This window comes from Zingiber officinale, chromosome 1B, assembly GCF_018446385.1.
Source record: "Zingiber officinale cultivar Zhangliang chromosome 1B, Zo_v1.1, whole genome shotgun sequence".
NCBI lineage: Eukaryota > Viridiplantae > Streptophyta > Magnoliopsida > Zingiberales > Zingiberaceae > Zingiber > Zingiber officinale.
Window position 1 is genome coordinate 100473364 of NC_055986.1, and position 19512 is coordinate 100492875.

Sequence of the window (19512 nt, forward strand, 5' to 3'; positions counted from 1 at the left end):
TTATTGAAGAAAACTAAACCGGGCCGAGCCTGAAACATATATGTGCCCAGCTCGGACTGTTTAGGGTAATAAAAATAATAGAAAACCTTCGATCGGAGGGGGATATTGTGGGTTTTGAACAAAATGACAATGCCGCATAAAAGGCGGAAAGTGTTGGGGACTAGGCTTCCAAGCGGAACGCCGAAAAAGTTGCAAACCTCTACGATGAACGGATGGATGGGAAAACGCAGACCGGCGACGAACTGGTCGTGGAAAACATAGAAAGCTCCGCGCGGCGGTTTGTGTGGCTGAGCGGAGGGGGAGGGTAATATAATTTCAAAATCAGAAGGGATTTCGAAAGAGTCCATCAAAATATCAGCGTCACGCCGATCGAAGCGCGACTCCAGGGTGGTATACCATGGGCCGAGGGTTTGGTCATGAGGTTGGGAGGAGCTAGCCATTGTCCGAGCGGACGAAACCAAAAAAGACGAAAGGCAGAGAATAAAAGAAAGAAGGTGGCAAACAAAACAGCGGCCAGAGAACCCGAACTAGACAAAAAACACAAGATTAACGGAGAGGAAAGGAAGGAGAACCTTACAAAGAGATGGAGGATCGAAAGAACGACGCCGGAGATTGCTGGCAGATAGAAAAGCAAGGTCGCCGGAGTGCTGAGAGAGAAACGATGCGGAGCACGCGAAGATGCAAATGCGGCGAGGAGGAGGAGAAGGCGAAGACTTTATAGGGTTAAGCCCGAGCGGCCTCAGCCGTCAATTGCAGGTCACGGGAACCGAAGCCCGCATCTGGCCGTCCATTTCAAACCGCCTCGATCCCGTCGGAACACCACGCCCCCGCCGTACAATGACGGCAACATCGCCACGTGGCATTCAGCCACTGGAACACATTTAATGAGCGCGTGCTCGACCTTAATGATGGAGATTGGTGAAAACTTCGAAAAGATACCGAGGAATGTTTGCATTGACTGGCGTTTTAGCTGCCCCCGTGGGGGCCGAGCGGAGTATAGTCGCATATGGACGCCGCTCGGCGCAACTGATAGTCTAGTCAGTCGGATTAATCGCCTCCTTCGACTAGACTTGAAGGGGAGGCAAGTGATCCGGCGGTGACGACGGGGGACCCCCTTTGAGGGAAGTCAATGTCACGTGGAGGTCAAAGGTCAAACGGCCGATCGGAAAAGGGGGGGTCGACCGGACGAACGGGGACTAAGCTGAAGCAAAGACAACCCGACGGGGAGTCGGGTCTCCGACGCTCATGGTGAACAGGGTCGCTGGGCCGAGTGGGTAGCCCGCTCGGCCGAGGCATAAAGCAGTCATGCTGTGAACAGTTTCATCCGAGCACACGACTGGGAATTTCCCGAGTGGATCAGTACCTTAGTCCGGTCGGATGTGATGGGACTGCCGAGCGGCCAGACGCTCGGCGCGGGATAGAAGAGATAAACGGACAAGGGAAACATCGGGGGACATTTTCTGACAACAGGCGTGTCCAACGACTAAGTCATAGGCTGACTTGAACCTTACGACAGAAGGTTATGCCGTCCCATCAGAGAGGTGCTCGGACTGTAGCACTATGGTGTCAGGCAAGCTCCTCTGACAAGCCCACACCGAGATATGGTTAGAGGACACGTATTCGTCTCGATATGTGTGCATGAGCGTCTTCACAGCTCTATATAAGGGTCCTTACACTTCGCCGGAGGTACACATTCTCTGATATTCGAAGCCACCTCTTCATAGTTTCCTCTTGCCTGACTTGAGCGTCGGAGGGTCGTCGCCGGGAATCCCTTCCCGGCCCGACTTTCTTGCAGGTTCACCGGGGCTCCATACGACCGGCCGGAGATCCACGTCATCAGTTTGGAGAGCGTCACGTGCTCAGCATCCATCGATTCAGCGTTTGGACATGATCATAAATCTTTCTTATTCAAAAAAATATTTTTAATAAATTTAATTGAGATTGACGTATAATGTAAAATGTAACTTAAAATTTATGAGATTATATGATTATATGAAAAGATTAATTTATTTATATATTACGATTTTTAAATAGAAAATTTTCTATTTATATAGTAAAAAATACAATTAAAAAGAGGAAAAGAAATCTGAAAGTATTTTGAATTTTAAAATATAAATAATAATTACATAATATACCTTACAAAATGCAACGAAAATAAAAATAATAACATAAAAATAATTAATGTGAGACCTTATAGCCATAGAGTGCAAGATATTTCAAGATGTCATGTGTCTCCCAAGATGTAGCATAGATAGTGGACGCATGATATTTTTAACGTAATGGTTAAGGGTCAATTCTTAGGGTTGATAATTAATAGTTATAATTTTATTATATTAATTTTAATATGTTTTTTTTAATGATGATACTTGGATCAAAAGAGAATAATTTATTAGTATAAAAGATATCTAATCCTTTAACAAGTATGAATATAAGGATTGATATCCGATCCTCAAGAGATATGGGGAAGAAGGATATTAAATATGATCCAAACGGACCCATTGTCATCCCTAATTTAAGGGGGACTTTGATGCAATGGTAAAATTGCGGCCCAATGGTTTAAGGAGAACCATGTTAAGTACATTGTATAAAGTTGCGAGGAAATAATACCTCAATAATTAACTAACAACTAAATTTGTATTCCGTCGCTAACCAGTAGTACGGAATTATTATTCTGACTCTACTTTACAACTGATATTTATTTTTTACTATTAATTGATGATAGAAATGATTATTTCAGCGCTAAATCGATCGCAAATCAGATATTTTTTAATAGTGCCTAGTTACAAAAATACAATCTCCTGTGGTTTAGGATAAAGCTATATACAATAAATCTAATATCATCTAAATCTTTCGTCTATTAATTTGTGTTGGTTGTTATGTATGCAGACTACCTTGCAGCTACCGGGGCTTCAACGTGGCCTTTAGGGTGGATGCCGCCTCGAACGCCAACTACCTCGCCATCGTCATTGAAAACGTGAATGGGGATGGCGAACTCACGGCGGTGGAGCTAAAGGAGGGATTGTCGGGGACGTGGATGGCGATGCATCCATCTTGGGGAGCGCAGTGGAATAAGTTGAATGCGGGGCAGGCATTACAACCGTCATTCTCTTTCCAGCTGACGTTGGGGGAGTTGAAGAAGATTCTTATCGCCCACAACATCATTCCCGCCCGTTGGACGCTGGGGGAGCACTTATACTTCCATGGTCAGCTACTAGTTAGGGATTTGATTCGGTTGCAAGGTTTTTTATTATTGAAAAAATAAGAGTGTGCAAGGAAATTGAAAATTAGTTATAAATTGAATATTCGTGATTCAGGATTCCTTCTCTATAAGTCCAGTCGATCTTTGCTTTGCTATAATAGATTTGCAAAAAAAAAAAAAATAAATCAAATCTATAAAATTACTTCCTTTATTTGTTTATTGATCTAGAAAATTACAATATTGATAGTGTTCCATGTCTGAAAAATCATTAGATAGAATACATTCTTAATATCTGGTAAACATGGATTTACATGCTCGTCGTAATATCCTTTTGGAGTTAAACATATTCTATTTCACATGTAGTATGATATGATGAATAATGGGGGCCCTGCACCTAGAGTTTGGTTGATGCTACCTTCAAAGTTAAGGAGGGGCCAACACTTTGGGCTAGCAAGGTTACATGTCTCAACCGAGTGGTCTAGCCAATCGAATCTCTGGTCTAATCAGATCCCAAATCTCACAGGATTGATGAAACTTCGAGTTATTTTAGTGTCATTTAGAGCTGAGTCATCTTGGTCACTCAGAGACCGGATTACACTGAACCAAGTTGACTCGTGTGCGAGTAGCACCTGTGCGCACCGAATGCTGGACTGGTCGGGACAAACTTTATCCAAGTGGAACAACCAATATTTTACCACATACACCTTTTTTCTACTTATTTAAGGATGTAACGGACAACCCGAATAAACCTCGAAGCACAACTGGAGGTGGGCGAATCTGTTTCAACGAAACTACGACCCTCGCAGGCCTTGGTCCTTTCGCCCACTCAGATTCTTCACAAGCTCGGCTTGTTTTGTGACTCGGGCGACACTGTTCATGGACTGCTCTTCCAGGTCGGCCTCTCTACCCGACCAGCCGCTGGCTCACTCGGTCACCCACTCGACCTCTCTGCCCGACCGACCGCTCGGTCGCCTGCTCGACCTCTCTGCTCGACTGGCCGCTCGCTCACTCGGTCACTCAATCAGCCTCTCTGTCTGACTAGCCACTCGCTCACTCGGTCGCCCGCTCGGCCTCTCCGACCGACCGACCGCTCGCTCACTCAGTTGCTAGCTCGGTCGCTCAGCTTCTCTGCATGACCGTTAGGTCGTTTGCTCGTTCGATCGCTTTGTCTGATTTGATACATAGTGCGGTTGGATATACTGGCTGCTCGGCCGATCTGGCCACTCAGCCTCTCTATCTACTCGACCAATCTACGCTTAGCACTTGGGTGAAACCAGCCCCCGCTGACAGTATGAGATTATCAGCTCTGATTATCTCGACAGATAAGTTGAATTTAATTTTGTATATTTAAATTTGGCTAATTCCCAAGTATCTCCGGCAGATTGTTTGTCCAACAATCTTGATACAGATTCGATTATGTTGAGATGACCATGGAACAAAGTGTTGAGGTGCAACATACTCAACACATGAAGGGCCCTTCCGCCATAATTAGAAATGTGTCAATCAATCACGAGGGAAAGCTAGAGAAGTTCACTAGACTGAATATCAAGAGGTGGCAACAAAAGATGCTCTTCTATTTGACCACACTCAATCTGGCTCGGTTCTTGACCAAAGATCCTCCCAAGCGTGCTAAGGATGTTGATGCATAGACCATCAATACAGTGGAGACATGGACTCATTCTGAGTTCCTTTGTCAAAACTACATCCTCAACTGCCTTGCCAACTCGCTATACGTAGTGTATAGTATGAAGAAAACGACTAAGGAGCTATGGGAGTCCCTGGACGAGAAGTACAAGATGGAGGATGTAGGGGCCAAGAAGTTTATCATGGCCCGATTCCTTAACTACAAGATGGTTGACTCCAAGACGATGATCAACCAAGTCCAGGAGCTTCAGGTGATCTTGCACGAAATCCATTCAGGAGGAATGGTTCCGAGTGAAACCTTCTAGGTGGTTGTTATCATTGAGAAGTTGCCTCCAGGATGGAATGACTTCAAAAACTACCTGAAGCATAAACGGAAGGAGATGAATGTGGAGGAACTCATTATTAGACTTTGTATCGAAGAAGACAACAAGAGTTCAAAGAGAAAGTTGTTCTCTCAAGCTACTGTGAAAACCAACATGGTCGAGCACGGTCAAAGCTTGAAACAGAAGAACCCCAAATCTTCCAAAATGAGATCCAGAGGAAGCATCAACAAAAAGAAGTTCTCTGCAAAGTGCTTCAGCTGTGACCGAGTCGGCTACAAATCTTCGGAGTGCAGAAAGCCGAAGAAGAAGCAGGAGGCCAATCTGAACGAGGGACCAGAAATGGACGACCTTTGCGCCATGGTCTTTAAATTAAACCTTGTAGGTTCAAACCCGTGACAATTGTGGATTGATACTGGAGCCACTAGGCATGTCTGTTGCAATAAGGAGCTACTCCACAACTTTGAAGAAGTCAATTGAGACAAGCTATTCATGGGGAACTCAACGACCTTGGACATCATGCGCCAAGGAAAAGTGGTACTGAAGATGACCTCAGGCAAGGACCTTACTCTGAATAATGTATTGTATGTTTTGGAAATTCGAAAGAATCTAGTATCCGGATCACTGTTAAGTAAACATGACTTTTGCATTGTCTTTGAGTCAGACAGAGTTGTACTGTCTAAGAATAGAATGTGTTGGAAGAAGCTATGTATCTTATGGGTTATTCAAGCTCAATGTAATGACCATTAGACCCCAAGATAAATAAAAATAAAAATTCTTCCACTTATATACTTGAGTCTTCTTGTTTGTAGCATGATAGATTAGGACATGTTAACTACAATGTATTACGTAGATTAATAAACATACAAAGCATACCAACATTCTACCTTGACCCAAAACACAAGTGTGAGATTTGTATTAAAGTAAAAATGATAAGGTTATCTTTTCAACATGTTGAGAGAAGAAACGAACCACTCGGGTTAATTCACACCGAAGTATGCGACCTCAAAGGCACTCCTACACGTGATGGGAATAAATACTTCATCACTTTTATAGATGATAACACAAAATATTGTTATATGTATCTTCTCAAAAGTAAGGATGATGGTATAGAGAAATTTGCTCTCTATAAAAATGAGGTTGAAAACCAATATAATAAAAAGATTAAGGTGGTTCAAAGTGATCGAGGCAGTGAATATGTATCTCCGTTTGTTAAGTTGTGTGCTGAACATAGAATCAAACACAAAATAATAGCTTCTTATACTCCTCAGCAAAATGAAGTGGTTGAGCGAAAGAATCAAATTCTAAAGGAGATGATGAATACTCTTTTATTGAGCTATGGGCTGCCAAAGTTCATGTGGGGAAAAACTATGTTAACAGCTAATTACCTTTTAAATAAGGTGCCCCGGAAGAAAATATATAAGAGCTCTTATGAGTTATGGAATGGAAGACAACTGTCATACAAATATTTACAAATGTTGGGAGTCTTGCCAATGTATTGGTGCTTGATCCGAATAGGAGTAAGATATGATCAAAAAATGTTAATTGCATATTTATTGGATATGTACATAATAACAGTATGTATCAATTTTTTGTATATGAGTCATAAATACCGGATATACATAAGAACTCAATAATAGAATTGAGAAATACCTCGTTCTTCAATCATGTATTTCCGTATAAGACCCGAGAGGATGCTAGCTCCTCAAAACAAGCATACGAAAAACAAGGCGAAGAAGATGATGAGGAACCAATCAAGGTTGAGTTTAGACAAAGTAAAAGAGCTCAGGTAGAAAAATCCTATGGATAAGATTTTATCACTTTTATGTTAGAAAGCGAGCCCCAAAGTCACTCAGAAATAATAAGCTTTTTTGATGGACCTCACTGGAGAGAGACAATTGCACCTGAGATAGAATCTATCTTACAAAATCACACTTGGAAACTTGTGGATCTTCCTCTGGGAAGTAAACCATTAGGTTGCAAGAAGTAAATAAAATCAGATGGCGCAATTGATAAGTATAAGACCAGATTGGTAATTAAAGGATACCGACAATGAGAAGACATTGATTACTTTGATACGCATTCTCCCGTCTCGAGAATAACTTCCATTAGAGTATTATTGGCTATCATAGCTCTCTAGAATCTCAAAATACATCAGATGGATGTAAAGATAACTTTTCTAAATGAAGATTTCGAAGAGGAAATCTATATGGAGTAACCTAAGGGGTTTTCTGTGCTATGATAAGAAAACAAGCTTTGTAGATTGTTGAAGTCATTATATGATTTGAAACAAGAACCAAAACAGTGGCATGAGAAATTTGATAATGCTATGAAAGAATGTGGATTCAAAATCAATGAGTGTGATAAATATGTCTACATGAAAAATACAGAGAATGACTACATCATCTTGTGTCTATATGTAGATGACATACTTATCATTGGGAGTAATGATAAGATAATCAAATCCACTAAGGACATGTTGAACTCAAGATTTGACATGAAAGACATGAGCCTAGCTGATATAATTCTAGGAATCAAAATTCTTAGAACAACAGAAGGAGTTATTCTTCGTTTGTCTCATTATGTGAACAAGATTCTCAAGAAATTCACCAAGGGTGATACTGCATTGTCATGAACGCTGATAGATATGAGTCAACATCTATAAAAAAATCGAGGTGAAAGTATCTCTCAGATAGAGTACTCTCGAGTGATTGGAGGTCTGATGGACTTGATAAGTTGTACACGATCAGAATTGACCTATGTAATAAGTAAATTGAGTAGATATACGAATAATCCCAGTTTGAGCACTAGAAAGGGATAACAAGATTATTGAGATACTTGAGGTATACTCATGAATATGGACCACACTATACGAGATATCCTACTGTGATCGAAGGATACAAAGATGCGAGTTGGATATTTGACATAAAGGACTCTAAGTCTATGAGTGGATATGTATTCACTCTTGGAGGTACAACCATTTCCTGAAAATATTCTAAGCAAATGGTAATAACTAGATCCACGATTGAATCTGAGTTTGTGACTCTTGACAAATATTGTGAAGAGGCTGAATGGCTAAGGTAATTCTTAGAAGATATTCTGAGATGGCTGAAACTTGTACTAACAATTTGCATACATTGTGATAGTCAATCAACAATCGGTTGGGCATAGAGCTATCTGTATAATGGTAAGTCTAGACATATATGTCATAGACATAATACCATTAGATGACTACTCTCAATGAGTTATTGTTGTTGACTATATGAAGTCAAAAGATAACCTAGTAGATCCATTAACCAAAGGATTAAACAGAGAGTTAGTTGCAAGCTCATCATGAGAAATGAGCTTGATGTCGATGAGAAATGTTGGTGCAAAGGAAACCCAACCTATGCAGACTGGAGATCCCAAGAACTAGGTTCAAATGGACAACCTAATTATACCGACAAAGTTGCTCACTATGGGGAATGACCCAATGGATCAGTAAAGGATGGAGGTCAAGCATACGACTTTTAATAATCCGAGTAATGAGGAATACTCTTGAGAGATCACCTATGTGAGAAAGAAGTGGGGTCACTTCGAAGAGAATTAGAGGCACAATTCTTAGAACTTCTCACAGAACTAAGCATGCTCATGGCCAAGAATGAATACACTCATGAGAATTAAGTTATATCAGGGAGAGTATTAGGTGAAATATGTCAATGCTTACACAGATGGTAGAACAGTTCAAGGACATCACGTCTATTGTCAGCCAATAAGCAATCAGATCTTCATAAAAGAAGGTTCAAACGGTAAAACCTACCTATTCTATACTTGACTTAACTGCTGAATGTTATCACATACCTTATTTCCATTCATGTGGGGATTGTTGGATATATGTGAATAAAAAAAAAGAGGCAGAAAAGGCATGAAGCTCTATTGTGAATAAGACTTTAGTCCCACATTAGGAGTTTCAAGGCATATTAGTTAGTTTATTTTGAATCACATGCATTGAGGATGTGAACAAATGCATGGGGAGAAGCTCTCTCTCACGAGTGGATGAGTCGGGGAGGGGGGGGTTGAAAATCTAAGGTAGGGTGTAAATCTAAGGCTCGAATTGTACTGAACTAAGTTGACTCGTGTGCGAGCACAACCTACATATGTCAAATATCAGACTTATTTAAGTGTGTAACCGATGCATTAATTAGAGATTAATGCAGCTGAATAAAATGTTGTCATTTTACAGCACAACGAATAATGATCATTAAACGATCATAAATGTTGCCCCTTGGTCTGACCTCTTATATAAGGAGACTGAGACTACAGGTAAAATATTGCACACACAAAAAAAGAAGTAGTAGCTCTCTACCTTCGTTCCCCTCCTCCTCTGTCATTCAACTCTTGCTCGGTGGAGTACCCGTGATAACAGTCAGATACCACTCAGTTCACCGTAACCACCAGTGTTTGGTGGGAATCATAGTTAACCATTGTATGCTAGGAAATAGACGACCCGAGTAAACCTCAAAGTACAGTCGGAGGTAGGTAAATCTGTTTCAAGGAAATTACAACCTTTATAGGCCTCAATCCATTCACCCACTAGGATTCTTCGCCCACTCAGCTTGTTCTATCGCTCGGGCGGCACTATTTACAGACTGCTCTTCAAGCTTGGCCTCTCTGCCGACTGGGCGCTCTCTAACTCGGTCGTCCGCTCAGCCTGGGGGGGTGAAAATCTAAGGTAGGGTGTAAATCTAAGGCTCAAATTGTACTGAACTAAGTTGACTCGTGTGCGAGCACAACCTACATATGTCAAATATCGGACTTATTTAAGGGTGTAACCGATGCATTAATTAGAGATTAATGCAGCTGAATAAAATGTTGTCATTTTACAGCACAATGAATAATGATCATTAAACGATCATAAATGTTGCCCCTTGGTCTGACCTCCTATATAAGGAGACTGAGACTACAGGTAAAATATTGCACACACAAAAAAGAAGCAGTAGCTCTCTACCTTCGTCCCCCTCCTCCTCTGTCATTCAACTCTTGCTCGGTGGAGTACCCGTGATAACAATCAGATACCACTCAGTTCACCGTAACCACCAGTGTTTGGTGGGAATCATAGTTAACCATTGTATGCTAGGAAATAGACGACCCGAGTAAACCTCAAAGTACAGTCGGAGGTAGGTAAATCTGTTTCAAGGAAATTACAACCTTTATAGGCCTCAATCCATTCACCCGCTAGGATTCTTCGCCCACTCAGCTTGTTCTATCACTCGGGCGGCACTATTTACAGACTGCTCTTCAAGCTTGGCCTCTCTGCCGACTGGGCGCTCTCTAACTCGATCGTCCGCTCAGCCTCTCTGCTCGACCGGTCGCTCGCTCACTAGGGTGTAAATCTAAGGCTCGAATTGTACTGAACTAAGTTGACTCGTGTGCGAGCACAACCTACATATGTCAAATATCGGACTTATTTAAGGGTGTAACCGATGCATTAATTAGAGATTAATGCAGCTGAATAAAATGTTGTCATTTTACAGCACAACGAATAATGATCATTAAACGATCATAAATGTTGCCCCTTGGTCTGACCTCCTATATAAGGAGACTGAGACTACAGGTAAAATATTGCACAAAAAAAAAGAAGCAGTAGCTCTCTACCTTCGTTCCCCTCCTCCTCTGTCATTCAACTCTTGCTCGGTGGAGTACCCGTGATAACAGTCAGATACCACTCAGTTCACCGTAACCACCAGTGTTTGGTGGGAATCATAGTTAACCATTGTATGCTAGGAAATAGACGACCCGAGTAAACCTCAAAGGACAGTCGGAGGTAGGTAAATCTGTTTCAAGGAAATTACAACCTTTATAGGCCTCAATCCATTCACCCGCTAGGATTCTTCGCCCACTCAGCTTGTTCTATCGCTCGGGCGACACTATTTACAGACTGCTCTTCAAGCTTGGCCTCTCTGCCGACTGGGCGCTCTCTAACTCGGTCGTCCGCTCAGCCTCTCTGCTCGACCGGTCGCTCGCTCACTCGGTCGTCCGCTCGACGTCTCTGCCCGACCGGTCGCCCGCTCAGCTTCTTTGCCAGACCGATCACCCGCTCACTCGATCGCCCACTCGACCTCTCTGCCCGACTAGTTGCTCGCTCACTCGGTCACTCTGCCTAATTTGCTACATAGCGTTGTCGGATATACTGCCCACTTGGCTGATCGGGCGTAAATCTAAGGTAGGGTGTAAATCTAAGGTAGGGCGGAGGGGGGGGGGGTGGTGGTGAAAATCTAAGGTAGGGTGTAAATCTAAGGCTCGAATTGTACTGAACTAAGTTGACCCGTGTGCGAGCACAACCTACATATGTCAAAAATCGGACTTATTTAAGGGTGTACCCGATGCATTAATTAGAGATTAATGCAGCTGAATAAAATGCTATCATTTTACAACACAACGAATAATGATCATTAAACGATCATAAATGTTGCACCTTGGTCTGACCTCCTATATAAGGAGACTGAGACTACAGGTAAAATATTGCACACACAAAAAAAGAAGCAGTAGCTCTCTACCTTCGTTCCCCTCCTCCTCTGTCATTCAACTCTTGCTCGGTGGAGTACCCGTGATAACAGTCAGATATCACTCAGTTCACCGTAACCACCACTGTTTGGTGGGAATCATAGTTAACCATTGTATGCTAGGAAATAGACGACCCGAGTAAACCTCAAAGTACAGTCGGAGGTAGGTAAATCTGTTTCAAGGAAATTACAACCTTTATAGGCCTCAATCCATTCACCCGCTAGGATTCTTCGCCCACTCAGCTTGTTCTATCGCTCAGGCGACACTATTTATAGACTGCTCTTCAAGCTTGGCCTCTCTGCCGACTGGGCGCTCTCTAACTCGATCATCCGCTCAGCCTCTCTGCTCGACCGGTCGCTCGCTCACTCGGCCTTTCGCTCGACGTCTCTGCCCGACCAGTCACCCGCTCAGCTTCTTTGCCAGACCGATCACCCGCTCACTCGATCACCCACTCGACCTCTCTGCCCGACCAGTTGCTCGCTCACTCGGTCACTCTGCCTAATCTGCTACATAGCGTTGTCGGATATACTGCCCGCTTGGCTGATCTTCTCGCTCGGCCTCTTTGCCTATTCTACCAGTCTGCACTTAGCACTTGGTAGAAACCAACCCCCATTGGTAGCCTAAGATTATTAGCTTAGGTCATCTCGACAAATAATTTGAATTTAATTTTGTATATTTAAATTTGACTAATTCCCAAGTATCTCCGCCAGATTGTTTGTCCAACAGTTTGGTTGACGTGATGTTCAAAGTTAATGAGGGGCTAACACTTTAGGCTAGCAAGGTGACATGTCTCAGCTGAGTGGTATAGCCGATCGAATCTTTGGTCTGATTAGATCCCAAATCTCACAAGATCGATGAAACTTCGAGTTATTTTAGTATGATTTAGAGACGAGTCCTCTTAGTCACTCAGAGCTAACATGGTTATGTGTCTCAACCAAGTGGTCTAGCTGATTAGACCTACAATCTGATCGGGCATGCTAGGCACACGGTTTGATCGGACTCTTTGACCGAGTGGAGAGGCTGAGGGAAGTCTGAGTCCGGTCATCATTCTTTTGCTAACCTTACCCTATCTGCGAGTGAGGTCCGAACGGATGATAGAGGGGACTCGGTCAGCTACCAACAAAGCATACTAAAGGTCCATCAACCCAATGACCTAATATTCCTTTTTGACATTTTGTGTAATTCTTGTTAGAGAATCAAGGGAATATTTCTTAGGCAGTCTTTACGATGGAAACTTCTACCCTATAAAGCTCTAAAGCAGTGAGCCTATTTTTGGAAGAGTGTTAGAATGTCAGAATGATTGGTCCTTTTTTAAAAATACATTGATATTTATGCATAGAGAAAAATTAACACTATATAAGGAGTCTCCTCCTAAAGGCGCATGTATGCAAGATTATGTACTCAGAGCCCACTATTCCTTTCTACTGTTCACTGCATTTCTTTTTCCTTCGATAACTTGATTGACTTGAGCGTCGGAGTATCTGCACTAGAGGTGTTGGACCTCGTGGGTGTTTTGATGTGATCAACCAAGTTGGTTAGGTTCTGCTTTGTGTTTGAACCCTGTGTCTGAGTGTGCAGGAGCTTAGGAGTTCAAGAAGTCGAGCGGAAGACGCAGCTAGCGAGAAGGACGGCACGGGAAGGGAGCCGATGGACTCGGTGCATCCAAAGGACGAGAGAGTTGCGGAAGAGTAGACCGGTGGGCGAGAAGAACGTGCACGACGTTCGAGGGACATTAAGCCGGGGAGGAAGGTTGCTCGAGGAGAAGATCAGAAATTAGGTTCGGGTGAGCCCTATTTTGGTTGGCCGGAATCACCCAAAAGAACGGGACTTCGGAAGACGAAGCAAAGAAGCAAGCAAGTTGGAAAAAACTGTCAGCCAGCTTGGAGGCGCCTCCAGCTTGAAGGCGCCTTCAATGCCTGTTGGAGGCGCCTCGGACCTGGCAGAAGTGATCGTTGAGCTTCAGATAAAGTTTTATCCACTCTCTCGATGGAGGCACCTTGGACCTCTATTGGAGGCGCCTCGGACATCCGAGATAGAATTTCCAGAGGCTATATAAAGGCCTCTGGAGCTAGGAATTAGAAATCAATTGTTCCATCAACTCTGTAATCAATTCCTAGCAATAGTTCTGAGCTGTTAGAGTGTAAAAGGCTTCTCCGCCTTCAGAGAAGGAGATTTTTCTAGTGTGCGTTTTTCATCGCCCTGGATTAACAACCTTCTTGGTTGTAACCAGGTTAACTCCCGGTCTTCTCTGTCCTTCTGTTTAGCTTTATTGTTTTAGTTATTTTATTATTATTTGCTATTGCTTTTTATTTTGAGTTAAAAACTCCGAGGTGGGTATACTTTATTTTTTCAGAAGCAATTCACCCCCCTCTTGTCGGCCTCCGCTGCACCTACAAGAGGCCCCTCCCTAGCCTGGTTGCTGATGTTTTCTTCCCTCTATGTTTTTTTTCACACGCAGGATCGTTTGAAGCCCTTTGCCTCCATCTCAAAGTCTTCTCACGATTAACATCGAAGCCACCTACCCAACACACTTTCCCAATTTCAGACATGATCAAATTTGGCGCAGTCTGTAGGAATTTCACTTGGATCTGAAATATGAAGATGGAAGAGACTGGACGATTCACTATAGTTACTTTGTCACAAGAAGACTTAAAGCTGCTAATAATCCCCCGAGTGCAGAAGTTGGTGCAATAACAACAAACAACATCCGGATGTCCTTTTTCGAACGACACGGCTGTATCGATGACAAGCCCTCACATCAAACTAGGGACCCGAGTGGATGGGCCGACTGAGTTCCAACTAATTCTTCCTCCTCCAGTTGGCTTCAATCGCGCTTGCGCAGCCGATTATCCCATCGTCCATCCCGAACCACCTAGTTTGAGCATTCAGACCACCAGGGTACCGAACAGACTCTTCGTCGTACTGGATCACTCTTCGGGTCCACGTCAGCAAAGGTCCAGGAGCTTGGAGATGGTCCATGCTTCTGTACATGAAAAATTCTATCTTTCAGTCGTTGCGAAGTTATTGTGCGGAGATAAACTTTGCCACGTTGGAGGTGCCCGGATCACCATCCAGGCGTCTTGAGTTCACTACGTGAGCAACGAATAAGTTTTACCAGAGCACTATAAATAGAGTCTTGGTTCACTTAGTTTGGCAACAACACTTGTATTTCTTCTTCAATTTTTGTTTCAGTATTCGTACTTCAACTTCTATAAGAGGCTTCTCCGCTTATATCAAAGGAGAACTTTGCCAGTATTTTCAACGTCTTGAATTAACAACCTCCCCGGTTGTAACCAAGTAAAATCTAGTAGTCTCTTTTATTTTTATGTAATTTATTTTTGATTTTCTAACAAGTGTTTTTAATTAAAGTTGAAAGTCACGAAAAGGATATATTTGTAATTTTAGACAATTAACCAACCTTTTACCTGCCACACGAGACTAACATGTGTTGCCTCTAAGTTCACTTAATTGTCATCGGTCTCAGAGTCAATAAACTAGCAATCTACTCGATAGCATACACAACTCTACACTAAATCAAGAGCATTTTACTCAATAAATAACTTGTCATGTAATTGACCTCGACCTCTTGGTCTTCCAACTTAACTCGGAGTTACTATCCTATTTTTTTTATGTTGCTTTTATTATCAAAAAGGTGTCTACTCCCCTAGCACTATGTAAAGTGACACAACTACCCACAAGTACATTGTTTGGCGTTATTATCTCTTACAACATATATTAAATTTTAAATTGGTTGGACATGTTATAAGAACTATAAAATTATAACGGTCACAAGTATTGTAACAGTTACAATTTCATAATTATTATAATATAAATTTTAGATAAACAAGTTAAATTTATGTTATAACAACTATAAAATCATAACTGTTATAATATTTATAACAGCTATAATTTCATAACTTCTAGAATATGCTCGACTTATTCATGATTCTCACATGAGATAATAATGCAGAACATAAGGACACATTTAGGAATTAAAAATGAACTGGGCTTTGAGTATGGGACGGATTGAAGGTGGATTGAATTTTAAGTAGGAAAGGAATGGATTATCAAAATAAATTGCAAAAAGGGGAAAGAACAAACTAATTTTAAATTATAAGTTTAAAATATCTATATAATTTTTTTTAAGGATTGGTACAGAGTCTGGGACAACTCTAGCTTAAGTCTCTAATTGGATAGCTAATTATTTTATCTAACATTGAAATTGTACTATAATAATTAAAAACCTATTTATTTTAATACATATGATTAATTTGACCAATTAAATCTTTCTTATTCAAAAAATTATTTTTAATAAATTTAATTGAGATTGACGTATAATGTAAAATGTAGCTAAAAATTAATGAGATTATAATATATGAAAAGATTAATTTATTTATATATTAGGATTTTTAAATAGATTTTTTTTACTAATCTAACAAAAAAATACAATTAAAAAAGAAAAAAATATGAAAGTATTTTGAATTTTAAATATAAATAATAATTACATAAGATCCCTTACCATATGCAACGAAAATAAAAATAATAATATAAAAATAATTAATGTGAGACCTTGCGGTCACATAATACAAGATCTTTCAAGATATCACGTGTTCTCAGGGTGTAGTGAAGACGATGAGTGCATGACATATCTGACGTAATGGTCAGGAGTCAATTTTTAGGAACTAACGACCTGAAATTTACCTCACTAAGTGTCTAATGCTTATATATCTGTATTTACCTTTCTGTATATACGTAGAGCCGATATTGAAGGATCGTTAAGATACCAAATTTATTTGTTTTTTTCAAGCACAATTGAACACATGGTAATAAATGCTAGGTTTTTTTGGGCAATGATTTAATGAAACATGTTTTTTTCGACTGAACCAGCATAAATCCGTCTATACTTAAAGACAGTTGCATCATAATTTCATAAGGGAATCTGATGAGGTGAAACGGCTTTTTGATAAATAATCAAAAAGATGCACCCCTTGATAATTTCAATAAGAAAGGACGATCCTTTTAAATATTGCCCTTTTAAATTTCAATTATATGCAAAGTTTTAATTTGGGTTGTAATATATCTTTACTAAAACTATAACTTACTTTAGGTATATAATTTCTATTATATTGTTTTAATCAGGAACATATTTCTCTTTACACCAAAACAATATTTATTTCTTTTTATTTATCATTCCAATTAGCCTTAATCTAATAATTTGTAATTTTGGTAATTATGAATTAAAATGTGCCCAAAATAATAAATCATTAAATTAACACCTATCCAAGTGATGCCATAAATATAAAGAAATCCTTTTTTTTTAATTCGAAGAGTAATTATTCCTAACTAACACTTTACAAAGTAATCAACATTGATAAGGATAAATTACACCCCAAATTTAAAACTTTGCATACAATTGAAATTCTCTGTGAATATGTGCCGTATTTTGCCATTTATCTACCAAATTAATTAATGCTCAAAGTGTATGGAAATCTTAATTATTTCATGCATAAGGTTACATTATTGACTTGTCAAGTAAATACCACAAAATCCTAATAAATCAATTTCATATTACTCTATATATATCACAATATATAACGTTACTTGCATCTTTCAATATAATTAGTACGTAACCTAATCATCGATTAATTATGTCAATTCCTCTCTTTCAACACGATAAGGCTAGAGCGATGGCCATTTTGAAGAAGCAGATTGTGGTGCTGCCACTGCTCGCTTTCCTCCTCTTGAACGCGTCTTCCCCGGCGGCGGCGTTGTCTCCGGCCGGAGCCACCTGGTACGGCGCCCCCGACGGCCCGGGAAGCACTGGTAATTATATATTTAATATCGATCGATCAGTACGTACGTACTTTATGTTATTGTAGAAATACGGTTTATGGAGATGGAATATCGTTCTGATCAGGCGGCGCGTGTGCATACGCTGACGGCGTCGTTAAAGCTCCGCTGTCGTCCATGATAACGGCCGGCGGCCCTTTGCTGTTCAAGGGCGGCAGAGGGTGCGGCGCGTGCTACCAAGTCCTGTGCAACTCCAACGCCGCCTGCTCCGGCATGCCGGTGACGGTCGTGGTCACGGACCAGTGCCCCGGCGGGATTTGCGTGACTGACCCCGTCCATTTCGACCTCAGCGGCGCCGCCTTCGGGGCCATGGCGAAACCCGGCCAAGCTGACCTGCTGCGGAATGCCGGAAGACTGGCAGTCGAATACACAAGGTTAATTAATTAATGGTTTTACTTTTAATAATACTTTTGATTTTTTTAAAAAAAGCATTTTTAATAAATTTGATAATTAATGTTTTTTTTAAAAAAAAAACTAAATAGTGGTTGTCTTTAGGATAACAATTTTGGATCCAAATGTAGAAGGATACCGAGGACACTCAATATTAATTTTTTCTCCAAAACTTATTAACAATTTTGTTAAGCTTAGAAATAAGCTATATAGATTATTAATCTATTTTTTTAATTATATATATTTTTTATTATGTTAATTCTAATATATATTTTTTAATGATGATAATTGGATGAAAAGAAAAAGAATTATTAGTATAAAAGAGATTCAATTTTTTAATAGGTAAGCATATGAAGATGGATATCCGATCCTTGAGGAATACGGGGAGAAAGGATATGAAATTTGATCTGAGGACGATCTACTATCCTCCCTAGTTAAGGGGGACTTTGGTGTAATGATAACATTGAGGCCCAATGGTTTAAGAGGAAGAATGTTAATTAACTAAATACCTCAAGCGTTAACCAACGATTAAATTTATATTCTGCCGCTAACTAGTAACTAAATTATTGTTAATTGACAACTGAAATTGTTATTCAGTCGCTAAATCGATAGCAAATTAGAGATTTTTTAGTAGTGTCTAGTTACAAAAATATAATCTCTTGAAGTTTAGGATAAAATTATATATAATAAATCTAATATCATCTAAATCTTTCGTCTATTAATTTACGTTGGATGTTATGTATGCAGAGTACCGTGCCGCTACCCGGGCATCACGGTGGCCTTCAGGGTGGATGCTGGGTCGAACGCCGACTACCTCGCCGTCATCATCGAGAACGTGAACAGGGACGGCGAACTCGCAGCAGTGAAGCTGAAGGAGGGATCGTCGAAGACGTGGATGGCGATGCAGCCATCTTGGGGAGCGCAGTGGAAGTTCAACCCCGGGCGGGCGTTACATCCGCCGTTCTCTTTTCATCTGACGTCGGGGCAGTCGAAGAAGATTCTTGTCGCCCACAACGTCATTCCCGTCGGTTGGACGCCGGGGAGCACTTATACTTCCAAGGTCAATTACTAGCTAGGGATTTGATTCAGTTGCATGGTTTAGAATTTTATTATTGAAAAAATAAGAGTGCGCAAGGAAATTGGAAATTAATTATAAATTGAATGTTTTTGATTTAGGGTTCCTTCTCTATCTTTGCTTTGCTTTAATAAATTTGTAAAAAAATAAATCAAATCTATAAAATTACTTCTTTTATTTGTCTATTGATCTATAAAATTACAATATCGATAGTGTCTCATGTTCAAAAAATTGTTAGATAGAATACACTCTTAATATATGGTAAACATGGATTTACATGCTCATTAGGTAAACATCTTCTATTTAATTTCACATGTAGTCATGATAAGATGAATAATGGGGGCCCCGAACTCAGAGTCAAAGTTAAAAAAGTTGGTTGACGTGGCATTCAAAGTTAAAGTGGAACCTACACTCTGGGCTAGCACAGTTACATATCTCAAGTGGTCTAGCCCATCAAATCTCTAGTCTGATTGAATCCCAAATCCTACGAG

General features: G+C 40.6%; 1 pseudogene; it reads left to right on the forward strand.

The window, feature by feature from the left end:
• The first annotated feature begins 212 nt into the window (after nt 1-212).
• LOC122040470 lies at nt 213-19018 on the forward strand (annotated as a pseudogene).
• The last annotated feature ends 494 nt before the right edge of the window (nt 19019-19512 follow it).